The sequence below is a fragment of the Martes martes genome, assembly GCF_963455335.1.
Source record: "Martes martes genome assembly, chromosome: 14".
Classification (NCBI taxonomy): domain Eukaryota; kingdom Metazoa; phylum Chordata; class Mammalia; order Carnivora; family Mustelidae; genus Martes; species Martes martes.
Genome location: NC_137902.1, coordinates 87,045,956 through 87,054,879, shown reverse-complemented (window position 1 = coordinate 87,054,879; position 8,924 = coordinate 87,045,956).

Below are 8,924 nucleotides of genomic sequence, written 5' to 3'. Positions count from 1 at the left end.
TTTTCACCTGACACCTCCTGGCACCCTTGCAGCCCTGCTACCCCGCCCACCACGCCAAGACACTGGCCTCCTGATGATGCCAGGCTGGTCCCTCCCCTCCACGACCGCCCATCTGCTTCCCCCTCCCCTGGCTCCATTGCCTCCCCGCTGCCACGTGCGTTACTCCTTCGCACGCCTGTTCCCCTGCCCCCCTGACACTGCATTACCGCGCTGCTACCGCCCTGAATATCCGCCCCCCTCCCCACGCTTCCAGCACATTGCCACCGCCCACATGCACCCCTGCCACCCTGCTGTGCCCCTCACACTGCCCCCTTTCCTCAGCTGCAGCCGCTCCGCCGCGGCCCTGGGCCGCCAGTCTCGGCCAAGCCTCGCCACGCCGCCCCGTTGTCGTGCACTGTGGGTCCGCCCACCGCGCCCGCCCCGCTGTTGCTGCCCCGCCCCCTTGACGCGCACGATGGGTCCGCCCAACGCGCACGCCCCGCCGTTGCTGCCCCGCCCCCTTGACGTGCACTATGGGCCCGCCCACCGCGCCCTCCGAACTGCTGCTGCCCCGCCCCCTTGACGTGCACCGTGGGCCCGCCCACCGCGCCCGCCTTACTGCTGCTGCACCGCTGCCTGGGGCTGCTCCCCCCCCCACACCCCCTCTGCTGCCGCCTAGATTCCGCCCATCCCCCACAGGTTCCGCACGGCTGCCCCACTCGGGTGCCACGCAGCTCCCACCCCTCCCTGTGCCGCTACTGCCTGCCCCCTTCCCCGCCTCTGGTGACCCCTGCTCCCTCCCCGTGATCCCGTCCCCCCACCTCAGTGTTGTCTCACGGCTGCCAACTACGCAGGCCCATGCAGCCCCGCCCACCACGCCGTGACGTTGACGCCCCGCGGACGCCCGGCCCGTCCCGCCTCCCCGCACACGCCACTACCGCCTGACGGCTTCCCCCTCCCCCCTGCTCCGTCGCCTCCCCGCTGCCAGGCGTATTACCTCACTACTAGCGCCCTGAATATCCGCCCCCCTCCCCGGGCTTCCACCACATGCTACCGCCACGTGCACCCCTGCCACCCTGCTGCGCCCCTCACACCGGCCCCCTTACCTCAGCTGCCGTCGCTCCGCTGCAGCCCTATGCCCCGGGCCTCTTCCGTGCTTCACCGCCCCGCCCCCTTGACCTGCACCGTGGGCCCGCCCACCGCGCCCTCCGCACTGCTGATGCCCCGCCCCCTTGACGTGCACCGTGAGCCCGCCCACCGCGCCCTCCGCACTGCTGCTGCCCCGCCCCCTTGACCTGCACCGTGGGCCCGCCCACCGTGCCCTCCGCACTGCTGCTGCCCCGCCCCCTTGACGTGCACCGTGAGCCCGCCCACCGCGCCCTCCGCACTGCTGCTGCCCCGCCCCCTTGGCGTGCACCGTGGGCCCGCCCACCGCGCCCGCCTTACTGCTGCTGCACCGCTGCCTGGGGCTGCTCCCCCCCACACACCCCCTTGCTGCCGCCTAGATTCCACCCACCCCCCACAGGTGCCGCACCGCTGCCCCACTCAGGTGCCACGCAGCTCCCACCCCTCCCTGTGCCGCTACTGCCTGCCCCTTCCCTGCCTCTGGTGACCCCTGCTCCCTCCCCGTGATCCCGTCCCCCCACCTCAGTGTTGTCTCACGGCTGCCAACTACGCAGGCCCATGCAGCCCCGCCCACCACGCCGTGACGTTGACGCCCCGCGGACGCCCGGCCCGTCCCGCCTCCCCGCACACGCCACTACCGCCTGACGGCTTCCCCCTCCCCCCTGCTCCGTTGCCTCCCCGCTGCCAGGCGTATTACCTCACTACTAGCGCCCTGAATATCCGCCCCCCTCCCCGGGCTTCCACCACATGCTACCGCCACGTACACCCCTGCCACCCTGCTGGGCCCCTCACACCGGCCCCCTTACCTCAGCTGCCGTCGCTCCGCTGCAGCCCTATGCCCCGGGCCTCTTCCGTGCTTCACCGCCCCGCCCCCTTGACCTGCACCGTGGGCCCGCCCACCGCGCCCTCCGCACTGCTGATGCCCCGCCCCCTTGACGTGCACCGTGGGCCCGCCCACCGCGCCCTCCGCACTGCTGCTGCCCCGCCCCCTTGACGTGCACCATGGGCCCGCCCACCGCGCCCTCCGCACTGCTGCTGCCCCGCCCCCTTGACGTGCACCGTGGGCCCGCCCACCGCGCCCTCCGCACTGCTGCTGCCCCGCCCCCTTGACAGGCACGATGGGCCCGCCCACCACGCCAGCCCCAATGCTGCTGCTGCTGCCGCTGCCCCGCCGCCGCCTCTGGGCTGTTCCCACCCCCACTCCGGTTGCTGCTGTCTAGATTCCACCCCCCGCCCAGTCGCCGCCTGGCTGCCCCACTTGGCTGTCACACAGCTCCCCCACCACAACCCGCCACCGCTCCTGTGCCACTACCGCCTGGTTGTCCCCTCACCTGGCTCTGGGGACCCCGGCTCCCTCCCCCACCGGTCCCGCCCCCCGACCATAGGGTCATCACCTGGTTGCCACCACCTCCCGCCTGGGCAGCCCCACGGCCCCACCTACCACCCCATGCCATGACTGCCCCATTGCCCCACTGAGTTGCCCTTGATTCCCGCTGCCACGCCCCACCCCCCATATCTACCGCACCCCAGGACCTGCTGTCCCGCTGCACATCTGCCCAGCGCCGCTGCAGCCGTCCCCAAGCTACTGCCCACGTTGCCCCTTCTTGCCGCCCTGCCCCCGCCCCCATCCCCGCCCCACCACCCGCCGGCCTGCTGCTGCTGCCAGGGTCTCCAAGGCCACCGCCCCTTCCTTGGTGGCCCTGCTGCACCTGCCGTGCCCCACTACCATGAGACCGCCGCCCCACTACCATGAGACCGCCGCCCCGCTGGTCCCGCCCACCCCCCACCATTAACCCCCACCCCAGTACTGTCCTGCTTCGCCCCCCCACTCTGCTGCCGACCCACTGTGCCCCGCCAACGCCACTGCCACCCCACCGTACCTCCCCAACACCGCTGCGACTGCGACCCAGTGACACTGCCTCCCCGCTGCCCGCCCTCCCCTGCTTCCTGGCCCGGCTGCACGCCCCGCCCTCCATGTGGCCTCAGCAAACCCTTCCCCCCGCCACTTCTCTGTCCCTGTGACCCTTACCGCCGCCTCACTGCCGATGTTCTGCTGTCCCAGGTACAGATGCTGCTGTCGCGCCGGCTTCGCAGCCCCGCCCCCTTCACATGCCTGTTGTCCAGCCCACCACGCCAGGCGTGGCCTCGCCTCCATCCCCCTCCCCGGTCCCCTCTCCTCCCTGCGAGCTACTGTCTAGCTTCACTCCCCACCCCCAAGTGCTGCCCTGCTGCCCTCCCCGTTTTCAAGGGCTCCCACCCCGCTGTTCCCGCCTCCCGTCCCCTGCTGCTACTGCCTGGCTGCCCCCGCCAAATCCTTGCCTCCCCCGCCATGCCTCCCTCGTGCCGCCTCATTCCCTCGGCCCCTTGAGGCCCAGGTGCGTCCCACCTCACACCTCTGTATCAGTGTTGGCCTCCCCACCTCCCCACCCCTTCACCCCAGCCACCGCCCACCGGCCCACCACCCCGAGCCGTCGCTTCCCCGCTGCCCCGCCCTGTTGGCCCCACTGCCTCACTGCAACCCCTGTGGTTTCTGCCACCCCTCCCTGCTGTGCTTCCCACCCCGCCCCTGTCGCGTCCCCCACGCAGGCCCTCCTTACTCCCTTACCGCTGCCCAGCAGCTGCCTGGCCCGCCCTGGACGTCATCAGTGGGCCCTAAGAGAATTCCTGCATAAGGGCTGGCGGCAGGTGTGTTCTGGAAGAGGGTTGGAGATAGAGGCACAGGAGTAAATCCCAAGAAGGAAAATGCTGGCGTAATTATGTTAAGTGTTAAAATAGCCTAAAAAGCTAAACTTAAAGTGCTTTCAATGTCTCCTTCTTTTCCATACAGTGACTTTATTCATCATATTGTGCACCTGAAAATATTATAATCTTAAGTTAACTAACTGGAATGAAAATAAAAACTGTAAAAAAGATAAATAAAAATCTTTTAACATCATGTGCATCGATTGACATACAGACATTAAGGAAACAGTTTGCATAACAAAATGTGTCTATGTGTCTAAGTGCTCTTTCTCAACCCAGGCTGGTCAAAATCATGGAAAAGATGAGTTTTATTTGTCTTCAGAATCACTCACTGTTCTGGGCTTCCACGTATAGTGTACGGACATATGAACAAGCTTTTCTCAAAAACTAAAAGAAAAAAAAGCTCCCAAGAACCAGCACTAGATGTCCACCGTAGAATTGCATGAACAGAAATGCCCTCGTTGGCTTTGTTGTATGAGAAGACCTTGGGAGATACTCATTTGATAAAGAAGTGTCGAGTGAAATACATCATAAACAAGAACTTCTCCCTTACCGTAATGCTCACTGGGGAACTTAACTCTCCATTTTACTTTGCTCTGGTCACCAGAAAAATCAAAATTTAACAGCACACTTAGCCCAGTGATTATGTTAAATTTATGCTTTGCGCTCTGTTAGCAGTAGAACTGAAACCTTGGGGCTGACTCTGTGATCATACTTGTGTTACTTTTAGGATAAGATGTGCATTAATATGAATAAATTCACCCCTGTTATGTTTTCCACGGCAAGCATTTTCACTGACATGATTTCATGGGATCTTCATCACACTCCAGGTGAAAGAAAAGGTAAATGTTTATGGTATATAAAAGGTAAACAAAGGTAAATGCACAAAATATGAATCTGTGAAATAAGACAAATGCAGCCCAGTAAGTTTTGAGACCTAATGGGCTGTATTAATTGATCTACTAATGACTTGGATAGTATCCTATCCAGTAGATAGAGGGGCGCTCCAAGTGGCCACAAGAAAGAAACGACTTCCAAGATAGCCTGTGAGATGCAGTGCATGGGTGGTGCAGTCAGATAAGTGTCACACTCTTGGCTTTGGCCCAGGTCCTGATCTCAGGGTCTTGGGATCCAGCCCTTCACAAGGATCTGTGCTCAGCACAGAGCCTGTTTGTGTTTCACTCTCCCTCTCCCTCTGACCCCTCCACAAATAAATAAATCTTAAAAATAAGACAGCAAGGGAGAAAATAAAACATAATCAGCTAAGAATCCATTGTTTTTGGCAAGATCACCCTCCTAAGGGAAACAGAGGGGGCCAATCAGTAGACTTCCTAGCGCTGACCAGGAAATTCCCACCTGGACTGGCTAAAGGTTATATAGTTCTGGATGTTGAAACTGCAGTTGGGTGGGTATTAAGTCTTGACTTACCAACTTAGGGCCTTAAGCCATGTGAGGGCATTTTGAGCCTGTGGTTTTCCTTTTCAACAACCCCAGCTTTTGATCAGACTCTCAGCTTAACTGAGAGATCTAAATTGAAGGCATTAACGCCACTCTCAGCAACTGCTCTGAAGTGCTCACAGTACTTGTTGCTCCTCAATGTATTATTCAGAGTTCTTGACCTTTCTGATTAGCCCTTGTGATGTTCACAGGTCACCACTGCAGTCTTACAATTTTTGAGTTGGTCATGCTCTTCTTTTTTTTTTTTTTTTCCTGATGTTCCAGTCTTAGAAAGATCATTAGTATGCAGGTTAGTGTCTCTGTTTTGCATTTAGAGCTTTTGAGAAAACATAAAGCACCACACAGATTATATTGATTATGATAAACCAGATAATTCCCAATGTTTGGAGTGCAACTTGAGGCTATGTACTCCAAGACTCAAAGCAATTAAAAACAAACGAGTAAGAAAGACCCTGCTGAAGGAGTCACTCTTTTAAGCCACGTGGCTTCCTCAGTAATCTGATGTTATTGGGCTTCAACTTCCCCCAGAACTGTTCATCCCGGTTTAGCACATGCTGTTGTCTACTGCACAGACCCAGCCTTGCTCAGCTAAGAGATAACCAAGGGCTGTCTTATTTTCAAGAACTCCTTTGGCCAGAGTGGAAGGATTCTCGTTGGGCAGACATTGCTTTGGCAAGGGGTCCTGCAACAATTTCAAGAACGAAGGAAAAGGTCTTGATCATGCTCCATCTACGTTTGTCCCTAACCAGGGAAGTAAGGCCAGCCAAAGACATGAATCTTGGAACACAATTTTTCCTGGTAGTTCCCTTCTAACTCAGAACATGAATGTAGGGAAGTTAACCAATGAAATGTCTTATTTAGCTTGAGTAATTTCAGACCAGGGTTGACTTTTCTGGTAGCCTGAAATAAAAGGTAGCTCTAAATTCCAGAGGATACTGCTGTAGTAATGACCCGGTTGGACAATACAGATGAGGGTGTTACCTTTCCAGGCCATTGCCAGAATAAAGGAAAAGAGAAGAGAGAGAAATGATCACATGTTTGGTCAAAGCTTAGAGTCTTGATCCATTGTCTTGGGTGAGCACGGTCTACCTAGATGTCAGCTATTTCACTTTCTTCCAAGTAGATTCGGAAATATCAAGGGTCTGTGCAGGACCAGGTGTCAGGTGGAGACTTCTGTAGCTGTGGGATGTGCACTGGAGGCTCAATACCTATGAGTTTTGCAGAAGGAGACTTAGCAAGGTCCCTCTTTTACTGGCTTTCAAGGGTTGCCTTCCTCTAATGATGTGTCTCAAATACTTAATCACCAGGCTGAACTGTGTTGGAGAGGATCCTTTTAACTGTGATCTAGGAAGGCTTCCATAACCTGTTGATGACAGGCTTGAGCACTGGACATCGCAGTCTTACAGTAGTTGGATAGACCGGCGTGCAACACAATGGATCAGTAAAAGGTTGTACACTGAGACAATTCAACGAAGTCTGCAAGAATTTCCTAAAGGCTCCTGTGGTTTGCCCAGTGAAATATGTGCCCTGGTCACTGGCGATCACAGAAAGTGTGCCCCAAGGGAGAAACCCATTTTTAACAGGGTCTTTGTCACAGTGCAATCATCAGTCTCTCGGCAGGGAAAGGCTTTAACTGATCCAGAAAATACAGAAACAACAACAATGGTATATGACAAACCCTACTAAGTGGCAGTGGAATGAACCCAGCTGCAGGTGTTCAAAGGGTCCACAGGAAGGAGGCCTGAAGCCTCTGGAGACAAAAAGTTGTTCAGGATTATGGACCTGACAAGTTAGACACTTGGTTAGACACTAGGTAAACAGGTTTTGTTTGTTTGCTTTTTTAAAATTTTTTTTTTATTTTCAGCATAACAGTATTCATTGTTTTGCACCACACCCAGTGCTCCATGCGATACGTGCCCTCCTTAATACCCACCACCTGGTTCCCCCAACCTCCCACCCCCCGCCCCTTCAAAACCCTCAGGCTGTTTTTCAGAGTCCATAGTCTCTCATGGTTCACCTTCCCTTCCAATTTCCCTCAACTCCCTTCTCCTCTCCATCACCCCATGTCCTCCATGTTGTTATGCTCCACAAATAAGTGAAACCCTATGATACTTGACTCTCTCTGCTTGACTTATTTCACTCAGCATCATCTCTTCCAGTCCCATCCATGTTGCTACAAAAGTTGGGTATTCATCCTTTCTGATGGAGGCATAATACTCCATAATGTAGATGGACCACATCTTCCTTATCCATTCGTCCGTTGAAGGACATCTTGGTTCTTTCCACAGTTTGGCGACCGTGGCCATTGCTGCTCTAAACATTGGGGTACAGATGGCCCTTCTTTTCACTACATCTGTATCTTCGGGGTAAATACCCAGTAGTGCAATTGCAGGGTCCTAGGGAAGCTCTATTTTTAATTTCTTGAGGAATCTCCACACTGTTCTCCAAAGTGGCTGCATCAACTTGCATTCCCACCAACAGTGTAAGAGGGTTCCCCTGACTCCACATCCTCTCCAACACACGTTGTTTCCTGTCTTGCTAATTTTGGCCATTCTAACTGGTGTAAGGTGGTATCTCAATGTGGTTTTAATTTGAATCTCCCTGATGGCTAGTGATGATGAACATTTTTTTTTTTTTACTGTTTTAGAAGACTTCCCACTGATGTCCATTTATCATTTGAATCATCTTAAATTCCCTATGGTGGGTGAAGGAATGAAAAAAACAATCAAGAAAAATGGGGCTTGCCAGGGATCTGGGAAGAACAGAGTGGTTGTCTTGGTTTTCCCGTAGCCCTGACTCTTTCTTTAAGTCACTCCCATTCTTTATCCACCTTCTTCTCTCTGATTCAGAAGGAAACAGGTACCATGTTACAAGGACATCAGGATGGCCTGCATCTGGCAATGAGGAGCCATGTTTTGTTGAACCAGAATGGACCTTATCTACATGAGCCACAATCTTACAACTATAATACCAAAAAAAAAAAACTTAGTATGAAGTTTTATTTGACAATGATTCCCATGTAATTTAACATATCAAATAAGCTAAATTAATTTAGCAAATCCTTAGGGATGTTCCAGGTCAAAGAGAATGAAGTGGGCCAATACTCCAAAGGAAAAAAAATTTTTTTAAAGATTTTTTTATTTATTTGACAGACAGAGACCACAAGTAGGCAGAGAGGCAGGCAGAGAGAGAGAGGAGGAAGCAGGCTCTCCACCAAGCAGAGAGCCCGATGCGGGGCTCGATCCCAGGACCCTGGGATCAGGACCCGAACCGAAGGCAGAGGCTTAACCCACTGAGCCACCCAGGCGCCCTTCCAAAGAAAATTTAAAAAAATCCACAAAATCCTTCATTCTCTTGAGGAAGGACAACCAAATTCTGATGTTTTACCAGCTTACTTTTGATTGGAAAATTCTTCGTTCCAATCTTAGGCCCTCCTGACCATGCATGACATTCCTTTCCAAACATTCCCTTTTTAGAAGGCTTTACAACTTTCTCTTTTACATTCAGATTTTTGTCCTGAGTTTACCCTCTTTAGGTAACCAGCTTCGCTGTAAAACAAAATTCCTTTCTTTTTTATCCTGAAAAAAAAAATAGATTTCCGTTCCTCATTCCTTTACTTA